Source organism: Mesocricetus auratus, unplaced genomic scaffold (genome assembly GCF_017639785.1).
Source record: "Mesocricetus auratus isolate SY011 unplaced genomic scaffold, BCM_Maur_2.0 Super-Scaffold_100003, whole genome shotgun sequence".
NCBI lineage: Eukaryota > Metazoa > Chordata > Mammalia > Rodentia > Cricetidae > Mesocricetus > Mesocricetus auratus.
In genome coordinates, this window is record NW_024429188.1 from 4970115 (window position 1) to 4989987 (window position 19873).

Consider the following 19873-nt stretch of genomic DNA (forward strand, 5'->3'; position numbering starts at 1 on the left):
GACAGTGAGATCAACAATTAATAAATGGGACCTCCTGAAACTGAGAAGCTTCTGTAAAGCAAAGGACACAGTAAGCAAGACAAAAAGGCAGCCAACAGAATGGGAAAAATATTCACTAATCCCACATCTGACAGAGGATTTATCTCCAAAATTTACAAAGAACTCAAGAAGCAAGTCTCCAAAACACCAAAGGGTCCAATTAAAAAGTGGGCTGCAGAACTAAATAGAGAATTTTCAAAAGGGGAGTCTAAAATGGCTGAGAGGCATATGAGAAAGTGTTCAACATCCTTAGCCATCCGGAAAATGCAAATCAAAACAACTCTGAGATAGCATCTCATTCGTGTCAGAATGGCTAAAATCAAAAACACCAACTACAATTTATGCTGGAGAGGATGAGGTGACAGGGAAACACTCCTCCATTGCTGGTGGGAGTGCCAACTGGTTCGGCCACTTTGGAATCAGTATGGAGATTCCTCAGAAAAATGGGAATAAACCTACCACAAGACACAGCAACTCCACTCTTAGGCATATATCCAAAAGATGCCCAATCATACAACAAGAATGTCTGTTCCAGTATGTTCATAGCAGCATTATTTCTAATAGCCAGGACTTGGAAGCAACCTAGATGCCCCTCAACCGAAGAGTGGATAGAGAAAATGTGGTATATTTACACAATGGAGTACTATTCAGCAGAAAAAAACAATGGAATCCTGAGATTTTTATGACACTAGAAGAAACTATCCTGAGTGAGGTAACACAGTCACAAAAAGAAAAACATGGCATGTACTCACTTATACATGGATTTTAGATATAGATCTGGGGAGTGCCAGCCTACAATCCCAAGGCCAGAGAGTCTGGGAAACAGAAACTTCATTCAGTGGCTGATGGAAAAAGAGGCAGACTCCCTTGGTTAAGTACTGAGCTGAACTCAAGAAAGCCAGTAACAGACAGGGAGGACTGATGACCAAAGGGATTAAGACTGGGCTGGTTTAACCCCCAGAAACAGCTGACCAGACAAAGGTTAACTCTTGAATCCCAGGCATCAGCCTGGGTATCCAGCACAGGACTGATCAAGACCCCCTGAATTGGGGTGTCAGTGAGGAGGCTTGGTAATCTACTGAGCCTTGGGCAGTAGATCAGTACTCATCCCGAGTATACACATGGATTTTGGACACCCGTCCAACAATGTGAAGTGCACTCTCACCATGAACTCTTTGGGGAGGGTCTAGGCCCTGCCCTGGATGAAATGACAGACTATGGACACCCCCATGGAGGGCCTCACAATCCCTGGGGAAATGAGGGGATAATGGGGGGTTTGGGGGAAGGGCACGGGAAGAGGGGAGGGAAAGGGAGAGGGACCTGGAACTGACATGTGAAGCAAACTTGTTTCTAATCTAAATATAAACTTAAAAGTAAATAATAAAAAAATTAAAAAAAACTTTGTAACTTATGTGGGAAAAACAAATGCATAAGTTCTTGATATGCCAGAACCACTTGAAAAAGGCAAAGGTTTATATCATTACTGGGAGAAATAATTGCAGAAAATTTTCCAAACCAAGAGTAAGATACAAGTAAGAAATAGGAAATTCAAAGGTAACCAGTCAAGTTTAAGGCCAAATCTCCTCTAGCACATCTTAAAATGAAGTGAATGAGGAAGCGTTTTAAGGCTGCAAGGCAATAAATATGTGTGTTTTGATGCTTCTGAGAGAGGATTCCTTAGAAGAATCCAAATTAGTAAATAAGCATTAGGAAAAACCTGAATCCTTACATCCACCAGCATGATTTTTCTGTGCCCCATCCTCCACACCTTTCTGTACCCAGAATCCCCACATCTTCCATAAGAATTTTATCTGGTTCCCCCTTCTTGTTCTCCAGGCTTGTTTGCTTCTTCTGCCCACAATGGAGGCACCTGTCCTGTCTGCAACTGCCAATAGTGACCTTCTACGGAGCATCTACCACTCCACTCCATATACACATTCCCCATGTCATCCTCTAGTGTCTAGCAAGGTAAGCATCCCAGACTTCCTAATCCAAGTGTTCTCTGAAACCCTCCAGATCTAGTCTGCGTCCCACAACTTGTTCCTTGGACTATTCTGGACAGCTCCAACTTGTAGCACACAACTTCTTGGCTTCCTCCAGAATCCTACAACCATTGCTCCTGCATATTTTGACCAAAACCACTTGCACCAAAGGCAAACTCTAGGCTTTCACCAGAACGTACCTTCCTACAATCACTCACAGGCACCTTCTGCACTGCCTCTATCATATAACTTGATACCCAGACTTCCTACAGCCTGCTCTAATGTCTAGACTGATTCATTCTGTGTGACCCCCATGAACCCACTCAGTACACAGAGCCAACCCCACAATCTCTTCTAGGGCCCAACAGGGGACCCATATGCTTTGCTCTAGCCTAATCTGACCAACCATACTTACGCTGTAAACAAGTTGTATACTTCAAGTAGGACCCTTCCTAACTTGATTTCAAGAGAGTCCCACATTCTTTACCCAGTCTAACCAATATTGCCTGCCTCCCAGCCAGTTCTGGGCTGCAAATAGGACACACCCTATCTGCAATCACCAACAAGTCCCTTTTGGACTACTTCCAAAACCACACTTGGTAATACACTTCCTATATCCTCCTTCAGGTTATAGCCTGTTCTGTTTATCATAGGCTCTACCACCACACTTGGTACCCAGACTCCCTAGATCCTCCACAAAGGTGTTGCATACCCCAGCCTAGTCTGAACATTCAGCTTTTACAGAAAAATATCTATGTTTATCCAAGGGCCCTCCCTAATTGCAACCCACCACAAGTCCCTCTGCATTGCCGCCTCCATCCCACTGGGTTCACTGACATCCTAGTTCCTCTTCCAGGGTCAAGTAGGTGAGTCCCCTTGAACTGCCAATCACCCCATTTCTGCAATCTTCCAGAGCCAGGAAAGTCCCACAATCAGTGCATTGTTACATTTGGGAGCCCTGCACCTGCCCAGCAGCCATTATGAAGGCTCTTACAGGGTCCCACATCCTTGCACTTGCCTAGTCTGCCCACCACTGCTAGGGCTAGAAATAAGTTCTAGGCCTCAGTAAGGACCTGTCCTACCTGCAACAATCAATAGAACCCTTCTGAACAAAATGAACCACCCCATTGAGTACCAAGACCCTCATATAATGTTCCAGGTTCTATCATTGGTCCCATATCATATGCACCTCCATAATCTGACCACCCATGAATTTACCACAACCAAACTATAGATTTCCACCTGTACCTGCCCTACTTGCAACTAGCCACAAGTCCCTTCTGCACAGTTACCTCAGTAGATATCCAGACTTTCCATATCTTCCTACGGTTGAGTCCTGTATGTTCCCTAGATACCCCATCCATTCGTTTTCTTCAACACCCAGATCTAACACGGGTTCTACAACCAGTACCCTGGCCTAGTTTGGCCACCCCAGCCTGAACAGCCAACATCTAGGTTTTACAATGTCTCAAATCTTTTTTATCAGCCTAGTCTGAAGAGTCTAGCCTGTGCTATAGATGAGCTCAAAGTTTCAGCCAGTACCCACGTTACCTGAATCCACCTACAGGTTCTTTCTGGGCAGCTTCCACCAACCACAATAGCTAACCACACTTCTTCACCTGCTATACTCTAGCAATGGTCAAGCCTAGTGAGTTCCCGATTCAGCCCAAGTCCCACAATCAGCAAGTGGATGACCGCCCCATCTGATACTTTTCTGCAACCTACTAAATCTAACCCTTGTCCTATATCCTTTGCCTGGTCTAGTATGACCAGCCCAAAGCTCTAGGCTTTGACCAGGATACTTCCTTCCTGACACCATGTAGTACCACCATGCCACTAAGTACTGAGACTCCCCATGTTCTTCCAGGTTCTAGCAATGGACCCATATCTTATGCCCTCACCTAGACTGACCAATTTTGCCATAGAGGAGAAAATTAGCTCTAGGTTTCAGGTAGAACCTATGCTAACTGCAACCACCTACAGATCCCTCCCATGAAGCCCTCACCAACCCATTATGTACCCAATTGTTCATTTGTGATCTTTCAGGGGGAGTATCACTGACTTCTTAATCCAAACACTTTTTTCAGCAAAGAGCTAGGTAAGCATCCCAAACCTCCTAATCCAAGTGTTCTCTGAAACCCTCCAGATATAGTCTGGGTCTTACAACCAGTGCTTTAGCCTAGTCTGTTCAGGCTCACCTGCACAGAAGCCAACATTTATACTTCTGCAGTATCCCGCACCTTTTTCCTAGTGGGACTACTAAGGCCTGTACTCCAAAAAAATGGGCATTAGGCAGGACTGCTCTACCCCCCACCTCCCACCCAATGGTCCCTTCTGCAATCCTCTGGCACTGCACTTGTTCCCCGACTTTCCATGTTCTCATGAACAGTTTAACTTTGTCTGTAACTCTCCCCTCCCTACCTAAGATTTTCACCAAACCCAACGGATTTAGTCCAGGCCCCAATCCATTGCCCTTGCCAAATGATGCCAGCTATGCTTGCTCAGCATCCAAATTCTTAGCTTCCCCAGGGCCCCACATCTTTGCCTCTGCCTATTTTATCAAAACCAAGTGTACTCCAGAAGAGCTCTAGGCTTATAGCAGGGCTCATTCTAACCTGCAGACACCCACAACTGATCGTGTCCCACCAGAAGAGGGAGTGATCCAAGATGACAACCATTGACATTACAACATGGCACTGGGAGGAAGCTACAGAGACAAGCCTTCAAGTGTTTACTAAGAATATCAATTGCCTGCCCAATCTCACACATGATGAGGTTATCATACTCCCAGATGGTGCCCGAGAGGGAATAGGACACTAGATACATAATAGGCATACCTTTAAAACTACAGGGTAATACTATTGCCACTCTGCAAATTTCTGATTTAAGAGAGCGTTACTGTTATACAATAAATGAGATCTGGCTTGACTTGATGCCCTGTTGCATCTGATTGTCTCTGGGTTTCAGGGATGATTCCAGATGGGCTACCACTGCACACTCCGACCTTGACTAAGGGGCCCCTATAGACCCCAACAACCTCAGAAAATATTATAGGTAGCCTTTATCATAATACTGGATAATGAGATTGGCCACATCATTGTTCAGGGTCTAACCTGATCCCTTCTGTTTAGCATCATATCCTCCTTAAAAGTCTAGCCTGGTGACTTCGCTTGATGTCTACATATACCTCGTTTCTGCAACCCTCCAGTTGTAGCTCAGATTCCACAGCAGCTGATCTCTAGGCTTCCTAAGAATTCCACATCTCCTGTCCTGATTTAGTCTGACTAACTCAGCTGTAACCACATCCATGCTCTCGGCTATGACCAGGACTTACTTACCTGCAATAACCCACCAGTACTTACCATGATGCTTCACCAATGCTCCTGAATAACCAGGTTCCCCACCTCCTTTTTCAGGGTCTATCCTGACCCCTATTATGTGACCCACATCAACTGTGTTGTTATCCAAACCCTGAATGTTCTTCCATTGCCTAGTCTGTACTCGACCACCCATGTTCCAACCTAGTCTGATTCCAACACCCTACTTGCGGTGCAGCAAAAAACTAGGCTTCTGGCAGCACTCACTCTACATGTAGCCAACCAGTTTCCTCCTGTGGTTTTTCCGTCATATTCCTCAGCACCTAGACTTACCTTGCCCTCTAACAGGTGTGCTCTGATCCCTTCAGTATGACCCCAGAAGTTTTTGGTGTTCAGATTACACAGGACTTCATTCACAGTCTAACACTTGTTAACATACAGTGGCCAGGACAAGACGAAATACCCTCTGCTGGGATACATCCAAACTCTAGGATATATCCAGGACACCCTAGCTGTGATCACCCACAGACACTTTCTGGGATGCATCCATCAACACACTCTAAATATACTTCTCTAGGGTCTAATATAGGTCCCATATTCCATGCACCAGCCTTGAGAATACCATACCCAAGTTCAAGGATTTCACCAACACCTGTCTTCCCTGTAAACCCCACAAGTGGCCTTCCTCCACTACCTCATTAGGTACCAATATTTCCCATGTCCTCCTGAAAAGCAAGGGCAATGAGTGCCCTTGGTGTTCCCACCAAACCTTTCTGTAACCCAATAGATGTAGGTCTTGTCCCAAGACATTCTCATAGTCCTACTATGTCCACCCCCAGTGGCAAAGGAGCCAAGGTCTAGGTTTCAACCAAACCAGTCATAAGTTCCTTCTGTTTCCCTTAACCATGTCCCTCCTTACCTATTTGTGATTACTACTCTTAATTATCAACTAACTAAATCTGATATTACCTAAAAACCCAAGTCACTGAGCACACCTGTGAGGTATTTTAGTTAACTGGATCATTCGAGGTAGGAAGTCCCACCTTAAATCCACATGACTTTATGTAGGAAGAATAACCTATATAGTGGGGTAGAATTGGGCATGGCAGCCTAGGTAAAAAACAAGGAAGAAAGAAATTATTGCTCTTTTCCTGCTTGCACATGCTCTTGATTCACTGGCATTAGAGCCTACACAGGGATTTTAGTTAACAGGATCATTTGAGGTAGGAAGTCCCACCTTAAATCCAGATCACTTTAGGTGGGAAGACTTACCTATATTGTAGGGTAGAATTGGGCGTAGCTGCCTAGGTAAAAGACAAGGAAGAAAGAAATTATTGCTCTTTTCCTGCTTGCCCAAGCTCTTGATTCACTAGCATTAGAGCCTACTTTTTTGGGATTTAGATGCCTACTGAAGACCAGCTGAAACAATCAGACCTGTAGAATGAACATCTCCTGCATTCCTGGAACTTCCATTGTAGACAGCCATTGTTGGATTAGTCAGATTACAGCCTGTAAGCCACTGTAATATATCCCACACATACTCATTTTATGAGTTATGTTCTCTAGAGAACCCAGACAATATACCCTTCTTCCCACCTTTACCTCCAAGGTCCACCCTGACCCTTTGTTCTTGGCTGCAATCAAATGACTTGGTATACAGACACCCAAGGCCTCGTCTGGGGTCAGCTTGGTTGGTTCCCTGGACTTCACCACTGAAGCCTTCATGTAACCTGGTTTTTCAACCATGGTCCCACATTCAGTGTACTGATCTAGTCTGGCCACCTAACCTCTGTGGTAGCCAATATCTAGGCTTCCACATGTTTTTACTAACCTAGGCTTAATTCAACCACCTTTGTATCAGAGAAGCTATAGCCTTCGTCTGGGATGGCCTTTTTTCTAACTTGCCTCAGGTCTCTTATCTATTGTTCTCCATCACCCCAGTTGGTACTCTGAATTCCCATGTTCTCTTCCAGGTTCTAATGTGTATGTCCTAACTTCAACATCCAACATTTTTTTCTGCTACTATATGTAGTCTTGATCCCATAACCAGGGCCATGGACCAATGTGACTCTCCCTGTCTGTGCAACAGAGACCCGTAGACTTCAGCCAGGTTCATATAATTTACTCATTAGTACTTTGACCAACACTGCCTACACTGAGGCCAATCTCTAGGATTCTACCAGTACCTGACTTACCTGCAAGCACCCATAGGCCTTCTTGGAACTCTGTCCACCCACATACAATGGACACAGACTCACCATGTTATTTTCCATGTTCTATCATGGGTCCCATAGCCCCAGCTCCTTCAAACTCTGTCAGCCTAGTCAAGCTCTAGGCCTCAACCATGAAATGCCCTTCCTGTAACCAGTCACAGACACTCCTAAAGAAGGTTCCTCTGTACCAATATCTATCCACCTCCACACTTCTCCACTAGGCTTGAGCCCAGTGAGTTTCCTTGACTTCAGAATCCATGACATTCTGAGAACACTCTAGCCTTTGTGATGCATCCACTGTCATAGCCTAGTCTGACCACCCCTGACTGCTCAGCATTTAAGCTTTTGCCTTTATCCATACTTACTTAGATGCAATCATAGACAGACATATTTTGCCCCTCTTCACTTTTCCCCCTAGACTTAGCACATCCTCTAGAATGTAGCCTCGTACCTTCTGTGTAACTTCCATGAACATATTTAGTACCCAAACACACCAAGACCTCCTCCTCTGATCAGATCTTGCAGACACAAACAGTTGAATGAAACAGGGAAATCAATTCAGTGTAGGAAAATAGCTAAAGGCCTCTCAATCTGGATACTTCCTTAAGAAATGAACTAAGTAGAGAGCCATGGGAAGAGACTCACAGAGTGAGGGAACAACCAACTTAGTAAAATCAAAATAGATAAAAGGAGAAAAATATAGCAGTTACTGAAAAAATTCATAGGAGCATAAGGGCATATGTTGAAAGAGTCTATCCCCCTAAACATGAAAATCTCAAATAAATGGATAAAAATAGGAACCAAACTGAGAAAAAATCAATTGTAGTGCTTTGAATGACAGTGTCCTTCCTAGCTCTGGCATTTGAATATTTGTTTCACAGTTGATGTCCCATTTTGACAGTTTTTGGAGATGAGGACTTGCTGGAGGAAGTATTTTACTGAGGGCAGGTTTTCAGAGCTAAAATAACTCCTGCCAATTTTTTTTTGTTTTTCCTACCTCCTTCACTGTGCTTCTGTTTCAAGATAAGAGCTCTCAGCTTCTAGCTGTTACTCTGTTACCTGTTGCCTATTGTCATGCCTCCCAGACATGATGGACTTTCAGACCACAAACCCAAATGAACTTTCACTTCTGTCACCTGTGTGTGTACTGGTGTTTTATCAAGAGTGCTCAAGGAATCCAACAGAAAAGAGAGCTGAAGAATGCACCAGCCATAGCGACTCATATGAACTCATAGAGATTGAAGCATCATACACAGGGCCTTCACTGGTCTTTACCAGGTCCTCTGCATTTAAAGTATGTTTTCCAGATTAGTGTGTTTATGTAATACCTGGGTGTGCAAACTCATGATTCTTTGACTCTGTGACTTCTCTTTGGATATCTTCCTCTATTTGAGTAACTTTGAGGTGATAGATTTTGTTTCATAAAACAATATGTTATTTCCCTTATTTTATTTATTAGCTACCTAGTTAGTTAGTTAGGTAAATAGTTAGTTAGCTAGTCAGTTAATTAGTTAAAAACGAGACAATAGTGTAAAGGTTAACAACTATACTGCCATTGCTACAACCTGGGAGAGGGAAACACATTTTTCTTCAATGAAATGATACTGGATATGTCAGTCACTCCAGGGCAGGTCTCATAATCAGAAGGAGTTGATAACAAACAACAGATCCAGCATTTCTGTGTGTGTTTTTATTTCATTACATTTGTTGCTGTTCCTGCTGGTTTCTTTTTGCGATGCTGTGCTATTTTCTCTAGGTTTGGGGGATTTTTGTTGTATTGGTTTTTTTTTATATTTAAAAAAGACCAAAAGATGGCATGGTCAGAGAGGAAGAAAGGATCTGGATGAACTTGAGGAAGAAAAAGAGTAAGATCAAACTACATTTAATGTAAAAATGTTTCAAATAATCAAAAATGATGAAAAAATTAAAAAGCCCACAACCAAATTTTCCCTAAATAGAGAAAACAAAATTGTAGGATTTCATTAAAATCAGGGACCGTGGAAAAATATTTAAAGATGTCCATTCTCTCCATTCTTGTTCACTACATGGCTTGAAAATACCCTTCTGGAAATCATCACCAGTATGAAAGAATGCAGGTTTGTGTTCAAGGACAACACTTAGACACATTGTCCTTTGAGGATCAAAGATTAGAATTATTAATTCCATAGACAGACAGATGGGATCATGAAAGTGGTTCTGGATCAAGATATAGCTCATGAAGTAGAGAGGGGTCCCTCCTTATAGACTTCAGAAGAAGGAGAAATGTTCCTTGCTCTGTGACTGATGAGCAGTCTATCATGCACACGTGTACCTAGGCTTCTATATTTCCTGTGTGACAGGGGAAAGGAAAGTGATCTTACATTTTAGGTAATCAACACATGACTTTCAGTATGGAAGAAGAGGGGTGCATTTAGCTACTGTTGTGCCATCACACAGAATACACTATTCATACCCCCCACCTTCTTGGAGCCTAATAGTGTAGAGTCTCAATACAGCTGCAGATGGGAGTGTACACAGCAGCAGCTGATCTGGGCTCTAAGATTATGATAACTTCCTTAGAATCTTTGTCAATTGCAATGTCTCAATCAACTTTTCCTTTATGACTGTTGTTATTCTTTTAATGATGCAATGAATCTGATTAGTGTTGTCTAAAAATTGCCCATTGTTGAGTCATCTTGTGTATGGCCAACCCAACAGTGGCTCAAAGCCCTAAAAACTCTGATTCTCCTTCTCCTAACTGTCATCAACTGCCAATAAGTCCTCAGTTAATGATGTCCCTAGCTCATGTGTCCCTGCCAATTCATTGTAGGGGAGTTTACTGGTTTGATCTTGGGCAGTCTATCACAACCACAATGATTTCATCAATGACATAGTCATGCTTTGTTCAAAAGACACTGTTTCACCCTGATCCTTTCTAACCTCTGGCTCTGACAATCTTTCTGGCCCCTCTTCGATGATGTTCCCAGAGCTTTAATGAGACAGAGTGTGATATAATGGCCCCTTGTATGGCTAAACACTCCATAGACATGGCGTTTTTACCAGTTGTGAGTCTCATAGGTAACCTCAGCACACTACAGGAAGAAGGATCATTGATGCAGACAAAGAACTACACTAAAATAGGGATATCAAAATACATATTTAGAAGGCACATTCTCATTATGCACATTTAACAAAATAATTGTAGGAAGTCTCTTTTTGGGCCTATGATTTCTTTAGTCATGGGCTCTTGGTTAGGTTAACTGTAATAGCCATTGGATTTCCCTTGTGGAGTGGGCCATAACCCTAACAAGAAAGGGGCCAGTTACTTCTATAACATTCATGCCACTATTGTACCCATGAGCAAATCTTTACCAGAACCATCAGTGTTTTAACGTGCAGCTTTTGCAGCTGGGTATAGCAATGATTGACTTTTCTTGCCCAGCTGCTGGCAAAGCATCCTTTGACACTATAAAACTAAGGATCTCATGTACTGAGATCAAAGCTGTGATGTTCTCCACAATAGGGTCTCACTATCAAGTTCAGGCTCCATGCAGCTTTCCAGAGGCCAATTTGAGAACATCTGTACCAACTCTTCTGTCGGCAGACTTCCTATTTAAGCCTGCAGTGTCTGTCATTCATCTGACACCAACCAGCCCTGCATAGACTGACCACTACTTCATATTTCAGAACCCAACTAAAGCCTAAGAACACATATTGCCCTGTCTGAAACCATTCCTAGGTCCTTTCTGTGATGTGCACAACTCCTCATTAGGACCTCAGACTTCTGTCCTCTTACAGGTTTGATCCCAGTGGATTCCACAAATATCCCCATTCATTATTCTTTTTCAAGTCTCCAGATCTAACCTAGATCCCACAAGCAGCACCCTGGCCTAGGTTGGTCACACAAGGCTGCACAATAGCCAACATCTAGGCCTCTTCAAGTTATCACTTCCTTTTTATCAGCCTAGTCTAAACACCAAGGCCTGTTCTTCAGACAAGGTCTAGGCTTCAATCAGGAAAACCCTGTATGAAGCCACCTATAGGTCCCTTCTGAGCAACCTCCACCATCTACTTTGTACCCAGAGTTTTCATGTCATCCTCCAGGGTATAGCCAGGTAAGTTCCCTTGACCTCCCTGTCATGCCTGTTCTGAGGCCCACCAGATCTAAGCATGGTTTTTGACACCCAGAATCATGGTCTACTCTAGCCAGCCATGTCTGTGCAACAGACAAATTCTCGACTTTACCAGGGTCACACATCTTTGGTACTAGCATAGTCTAACCACACATTCTTGGCACAGAGAGAAGCTCTAAGATTAATCAAAACCTACGTTCCCAGGGTTCGGCTACAGGTACCTACTGTGAAACCTCTGCCACCACATTAGGCAACCAGACTTCACATTTAATCATCTAGGATAAGGCCTGACCTTGACATACTCATTCATACATTTTCTAAAACACACCTGATCTAGACCCTATCCTGTTGGGGGGAAGTCCTGTACATTTGTCAATAAAGCACTGCTGGCCTATAGGGAATCAAGATAGGTGGGACTAGGACTCCAGGAAGACTCTGGGAAGGAGAAACAGAGGAGATTCAAGATGTAACGCCATGGGGTAGGAGCTCGGAACTATTCTCCGGTAAGAAACATACTTAGATTAACAATTATGGGGTAATTACTTGAAGCAGAGCTAGCCAGTAAGAGACAAACAAGGCCAACAGCTTCATAACTAATATAGCCTCCTGTGTGTTTATTTGCGACTGATGAGGCTCTAGAACCAGGCTTGCGGGAAGGCTTCTCTCAAGGAAAAAGCTTCTCATTACACTATCCCACAGCTTTTTCCCATGCCCAGTATGACCACAACAGATTGTACTACAGCCAAGTTCTAGGCTTTGATCAATCACCACATGGCCTACCTGCAGCTATGCGTAGGCACATTCTCGACAAGCTCTAATTCACTGCTTGGTATCCAATTGTTTTACAACCTCAATCGAGGTTTAGCCTGATCCTTTCTGGGTGCCAACCCAGCTTGACCGCCCAATCAACGTACTTAACACAAAGACTCTTCATGTACTCAGCTGAGGTCCATCAGGAGACTCAATGAGCACTTTTGGATTCCCATCCAAACCTTTCCCACAACTGGCCAGATCTGGCCTGGGCTCAAAACCAGCAGGTCCTAAAACCTGAGTCTCACAGCCTGGGCTGGTCATGATCACCTGTACATCAGGTAACATCTGTACTTCTTTAAGGTTCCATATCCTTTACTCTAGACTTATGAGAACACCATGGATTTCCTGCAGACAAATTCGAGGTTTTACCCAGGACCTGTCCTACAAGCAATTATACATAGGGACCTTAGAGGCAGCATTCATAAAGCCACATGTTGCAAAGACTCTCTGTGTCGTCCAGTAGTGTGTAGACAGGTAAGTAGACCTGACCTCACCATCGAAGCTCATTAACATCTTTCCATTACATGCAAGATCTATTACAGTTCATAAAACTAGTTTCTTGGCCTAGTTTGCACCTCACACTGTAACGACACAGCAGCCATAACCAGACATTGTCAGTGAAGCAAATATTTTGCAGCAGCCTAGTATGACCACGTGAGACTTCACTGTTCCCCAGCTGCAGGCTTTGTCCAGGATTCACGTTACCTGCATCTACCCACAGCTACATTCTTGGCTGCCTCCAACATGCTATTTAGTACCAGACTTCCTACCTCAGCTTCCATGGTCTAGCACAAACCCTTCTGTGTGGCCATTACTGCTCAGTACACAGATTCCTCACAGTTGTCTCCAAAGTCCTATCCCATATTCTCTGCCTAGCCTACTCTGAAAACCCCTGCCTGTGCTTGCAAACTAGCTCTGTGCTTCAGATATTACCCATCCTAAATGCAAACATTAATAGGTCCAAACCCTGAATGTTCTTCCATTGCCTAATCTGTACTCGACCACCCATGTTCCAAACTAGTCTGACTCCAACACCCTACTTGTGGTGCAGCAAAAAACTAGGCGTCTGGCAGCACTCACCCTACATGTAACCACCCAGTTTCCTCCTGTGGTTTTTCCATCATATCCCTCAGCACCTAGACTTACCTTGCCCTGTATCAGGAGTGCTCTGATCCCTTCAGTATGACTCAAGCGGTATTTTGTGTTCAGACTACACAGGACTTCATTCGCAGTCTAACACATGTTAACATCCAGTGACAAGGACAAGATGAAATGCCCTCTCCTGGGATACATCCAAGCTCTAGGATATATCCAGGACACCCTACCTGTGTTCATTCACAGACCCTTTCTGGGATGCATCCATCAACTCACTCAAAATATATTTCTCTAGGGTCTATGATGGGTCCCATATCACATGTTCCAACCTTGAGAATACCATACCCAAGGTCAAGGATTTCACCAACAACTGCCCTCCCTATAAACCACACAGTTAGCCTTCCTCCACTACCTCATTAGGTACCAATATTTCCCATGTCCTCCTGAAGAGCAAGGACAATGAGTGCCCTTGGTTTTCCCACCAAACCTTTCTGTAGCCCAATAGATGTAGGCCTTATACCAAGACATTCTCATAGTCCTACTATGTCTACCCCCAATGTCAAAGGAGCCAAGGTCTAGGTTTCCACCAAACCAGTCATAAGTTCCTTCTGTTTCCCTTAACCATGTCCCTCCTTACCTATTTATGATTACTATTCTTAATTATCAACTAACTACATCTGATATTACCTAAAAATCCAAGTCAATGAGCACAACTATGGATCATATGAAGTAGGAAGTCCCACCTTAAATCCAGATCACTTTAAATGTGAAGACTTACCTATGGTGTGGGGTAGAATGGGGTGTGGCTGCCTAGGTAAAATAAAAGGAAGAAAGAAATTGTTGCTCTTTTCCTGCTTGCCCAAGCTCTTGATTCACTAGCATTAGAGCCTACTTCTTTGGGATTTAGATGCCTACTGAAGACCAGCTGAAACAATAAGACCTGTAGAATGAACATCTCCTGCATTCCTGGAACTTCCATTGTAGACAGCCATTGTTGGATTAGTCACATTACAGCCTGTAAGCCACTGTAATATATCCCACACATACTGATTTTATGAGTTATGTTCTCTAGAGAACCCAGACAATAAACCCTTCTTCCCACCTTTACCTCCAAGGTCCACCCTGACCCTTTGTGTTTGGCTGCAATCAAGTGACTTGGTATGCAATCACCCAAGGCCTCCTCTGGGGTCAGCTTGGTTGGTTCCCTGGACTTCTCCACTGAAGCCTTCATGTGACCTGGTAGTTCAAACCTGTCCCACATTCAGTGTCCTGTTCTAGTCTGGCCACTTAACCTGTGTGATAGCCAATATCTAGGCTTCCACATGTTTGCACTAACCTAGGATGACCACATCCACTCTTGTCTCAGAGAAGCTCTTGCCTTCATCTGAGATGGCCTTTCTTGCAACTTGCCTGATGTCTGTTATCTAATTTTCCCCACCACCCCTGTTAGTACTCTGAATTCCCATGTCCTCTTCCAGGTTTCAATGTGTATGTCCTAACTTCAACATCCAAGGTTTATTCCTGCAACCATATCTAGTGTTAATGCCATAACCAGTGCCATCAACTAATATGATTCTTACTGTCTGTGCAACAGAGACCCGCAGACTTCAGCCATGTTCATGTAATTTACGCATTAGTACTCTGACAAACACTGTCTACAATGAAGCCAATGTCTAGGATTCTACCAGTACCAGACTTACCTGCAACCACCAATAGGCCTCCTTGGTACTGTCTCTATCCCCATACAATGAACACAGACTCTCCATGTTAATCTCCATGTTCTTTCATGGGTCCCACAGCCCTAGCTCCATCAAATTCTGTCAGCCCAGCCAACCTCTAGGCCTCAACCATGAAATGTCCTACCTGTAACCATACCCAGGCACTCCTAAAGAAGGATCCTCTCTCCCACTTGTTATCCACCTCCACACTGCTCCTCTAGGCTTAAGCCCAGTGAGTTTCCTTGACTTCAGAATCCAGGACATTCTGAGAACACTCTAGCCTTTGTGATGCATCCACTGTCATAGCCTAGTCTGACCACCCCCTTGAATTCTCAACAGTTAAGCTCTTGAATTTGTCTATACCTACTTAGCTGCAATCATAGACAGATATATTTTGCCCTTTCTCCTTGAGTTCACTTTTCCCCCTAGACATAGGTAAGCTTCTAGAATGTAGCCTTGTTCCTTCTGTGTAACTTCCATGAACACATTTACTACCCAGACACACCAAGAGCTCTGCCTCTGACAAGATCTTGCAGACACAAACAGTTGCATGAAACAGGGAAATCAATTGAAGATAGGAAACTAGCTAAAGGTCTCTCAATCTGAATTCCCTTCTCACATAATAACCTCAAAACTGAGACACAGGGAGAGACACACAGAGAGAGGGAACAACCTAATTAGGAACATCAAAATACAAAAAAGGAGAAAAATATAGCAGTGATTGAAGAAATTCATAGGAGCCTAAGGACATACGTTGAGTCTATTCCCCTAAACATGAGACTCTCAAATAAATGGATAAAAATAGCAAACAAATTGAGAAATAAGTCAGTGGTAGTGGTTTGAAAGAGAGGGTCCTTCGTAGGCTCCCATATTTGAATGTTTGTTCCATAGTTGGTGGCCCATTTGTGAAGTTTTTGGAGATGAGGACTTGCTGGAGGAAGTATGCTACTGACGGCAGGTTTTCAGAGCTAAATTACTACTGCCAATTTTTTTCCTACCTGCTTCACTGTGCTTGTGGTTCAAGATAAGAGCTCTCAGCTTCCTGCTGTTACTCTGACCTGTTGCCTACTGTCATGCCTCCCAGACATGATGAATTTTCAGCATCTGGGACCACAAACCCAAATGAACTTTCACTTCTGTAACTTGTGTTGGTACTGGTGTTTTATCACCAGTGCTCAAGGAATCCCACAGAAAAGAAAGCTGAAGAATGTAAGAGCCTTAGGGGCTCATAAGAACTCATAGAGATTGAAGCATCATGCACAGGGATTTTTCTCATCTGTACCAGGTCCTCTTCATTTAAAGTATGTTTTCCAGATTCGTATTTTTATGTAATACCTGGGTGTGCAAACTCATGATTCTTTTACTCTGTGACTTCTCTTTGGCCATTTTCCTTCTATTTGTTTTGTCTAATTCTGAGATGATAGGTTTTGTTTCATACTACAATTTTTTATTTCCCATATTTTATTTTAGTTAATAAGATAGCTAGCTAGTAGGCTAGGTAGTTATTTAGTTAGTTAATGGTTAGTTATCTTGTCAGTTAGTGAGAAAATGAGCCACAAGTGTAAAGGTTAACAACTGAACTGACATTTCTACCTCCTGAGCAATGGAAAGCTATTTTTCTTCAATGGAATGAAACTGGGTGTGCCAGTCACTCACAGGGCAGGGCTCATAATCAGGATTAGTTGGTAACAAAAAACAGATCCGGCATTTCTCTGTGTGTTGTTATTTCATTACTTTTGTTGTTGTTCCTGCTTCTTTCTTTTTGGGATGCTGTATTTTTTCCTCTAAATTTGGGGGATTTTTGTTGTATTTTTTTTGTTGATTTGTATAGAAAGACCAAAAGGTGGGGTGGTCACAGAGGAAGAAAGGAGCTGTATGAACTTGAGCAAGATAAAGAATAAGGTCAAAGTATATTTAATATAAAATTTTTTAAAAATGAAAAATGATGTAAAAATAAAAAAGATGCCCACAACCAAAGTTGCGCTAAATAGGGCGATCCCAACTTCAGCTGAGATTGGGTCTCCAGGGGACCACTTACCATCACCTGATCAATACCCTTGCCCTCGATCTTCCGGAGGCCGCTTCTGGCATCCTGAATACCCGCACACACAGGAAAGACATCAGCCCTTATAGGCCCCAAACTCAGGAGATCCCAACTTCAGGTGAGCTTGGGTCTCCTCGGGGACACTCCCCATCCCATATCCAACAACCATCCCCTGGGGGGCCACTCCTGGCATCCAGACACCCACCCATACAGGAAAGATATCAACCCTTCCAGGCCCCACACTCCGGAGATCCCAGCTTCAGGTGAGCATGGGTCTCTGGAGGGATACTCCCGATCCCCTGCACAACACCAAACACCTCAGGCTTCCGGAGACTGCTCCTGGCATCCAGAAGACCCCCACACACAGGAAAGTCATCAGCCCTTCCAGGTCCCAACCTCTGGTGACCCCAGCTTCAGCTTAAGCTTCAGTGTCAGCGTCCCCAGGTTCAGCTTCAGTAAGGAAGGAGACCAGTGGAGAAGGGAAGACCCCACCAGCACCCACTGGAAGAAGAGATGGGAAGAAGACAGAATAAAAGTTCACTTAGCAATAGAAAGACCAACATGACTCCACCAGAATCTAGGGAACCAATGCCAGCAAGACCTGAAAAGTGCTACATAGATGAAGCAGAGGAGGCAGACCTTAAAAATTATTTTGTGAAGATGATAGAGACCCTCAAAGAAGAAATGAGGAAATCCCTTAAAGAAATAGAAGAAAAAACAAACAAAAAAATCCAGGAAATGGGGGGAAAGTTCAAGAAATAAACAAGTCTCTCAAAATATCTAAAGAGTATCAAGAAAAAAACAATCAAAAAATGAAGGAAACAACTGAAACAGTTAAAGGATTGAAAGCTGAAATAGAAACAATAAAGAAAACACAGAACGAGGGGATCTGGAAATAGAAAAGCTGGGTAAACGATCAGGAACTACAGATGCAAGTATCTCCAATAGAATACAAGAGATAGAAGAGAGAATCTCAGGTGTTGAAGACTCATTAGAGGATATAGAGGATATAGAAAATCTCAAAACCAACAAATCCTTAACACAAAATATCCAGGAAATATGGGACACCACGAAGATGCCAAACCTGAGAATAATAGGTATAGAAGAAGGCAAAGAAATACAGCTCAAAGGTACAGAAAACATATTCAACAAAATCATAGAAGAAAACTTCCCTAACCTAAAGAAGGATATGTCTATGAAAATAGAAGAATCTTACAGAACACCAAATAGGCTGGACCAGAAAAAGAAGTCACCTCGCCATATAATAATCAAAACATCAAACCTACAGAATATAGACAAAATATTAAGAGCAGCTAAAGAAAAACGCCAAGTGACATATAAAGGCAGACCTATCCGAAAAACATCTGACTTCTCAATTGAAACTATGAAACCCAGAATATCCTGGACAGATGTCCTACAAATGCTAAGGGAACAAGGATGCCAGCCCAGACTACTATATCCAGGAAAGCTTTCAATTACCATAGATGGAGAAAGCAAAATATTCCATGACAAAGCCAGATTTAAACAATACATATCCATGAATCCAGCTCTACAGAAAGTGCTAGTAGGAAAACCTAGATCCAAGGAAGATAACTACACAAAGACACAGGTAATATATAATCCCGCTTTACAAAACACCAAAAGAAAAAGGGAGGAGATACTACACAAAATAACTTCCCTACCAACAAATCAAGCACAAAAAAGAATCATCAATCAATGGTCATTAATATCCCTCAATGTCAACAGCCTCAGCTTGCTTATAAAAAGACACAGACTAGCAGAATGGATATGAAGACAGAACCCATCCTTCTGCTGTATACAAGAAACTCATCTCAACATCAAAGACATGTTATCTCATAGTAAAGAGTTGAGAAAAGATTTTCCAATCAAATGGACCCAAGAAACAACCAGTTGTAGCAATCCTTATATCTAACAAACTAGACTTCAAATTAAAAGCAATAAAAAGAGATGAAGAAGGATATTTCATATTCATCAAAGGAAAAGTCCATCAAGATTAAGTCTCAATTTTAAACATCTACAGCCCAAATACAAAGACACCTACATTCGTGAAAGAAACATTACTAAAGCTCAAATCTCACATAAAATCTCACACAGTAGTAGTAGGAGACTTCAACACTCTGCTCTCACATCTAGACAAGACCTCCATACAGAAATTTAAAAAATTAACAAAAGAACTACTAGAAGTTATGACCCAACTGTGTTTAACAGACATCTTTAGAACATTCCACCCAAGCACAATGGTATATACCTTCTTCTCGGTGCTACATGGAACCTTCTCTAAAAATGGCCACATAATACGAAACATAGCAAATCTCCACAGAAAAAAATTGGAATAATTCCATGTATCTTATCAGACCACCATGAATTAAAATTAGAACTCAAGAATAACACAAATCACAGAAACCCAACAAACTCATGGAAATTGAACAATGCACAAATGCACCATCCCTGGGTAAAGGAAAAAATAAAAAAAAGAAATTAAAGACTTCCTGGAATTCAATGAGAATGAAGACACATCA

The 19873-nt window shown here is 42.8% G+C and overlaps 1 long non-coding RNA gene across 1 annotated transcript in view; it reads right to left on the reverse strand.

Moving 5' to 3' along the window:
• Positions 1–15513, reverse strand: part of LOC121139806 — a 41805-nt gene extending 26292 nt beyond the window's left edge. Inside the window, exons 1-3 of the long non-coding RNA XR_005876680.1 lie at positions 15435–15513; positions 14350–14381; positions 6611–6642 (exon numbers count right to left, since the gene is read on the reverse strand). This is a non-coding gene — a long non-coding RNA (uncharacterized LOC121139806). The remainder of the gene's footprint in view (positions 1–6610; positions 6643–14349; positions 14382–15434) is intronic.
• Positions 15514–19873: the final 4360 nt, after the last annotated feature.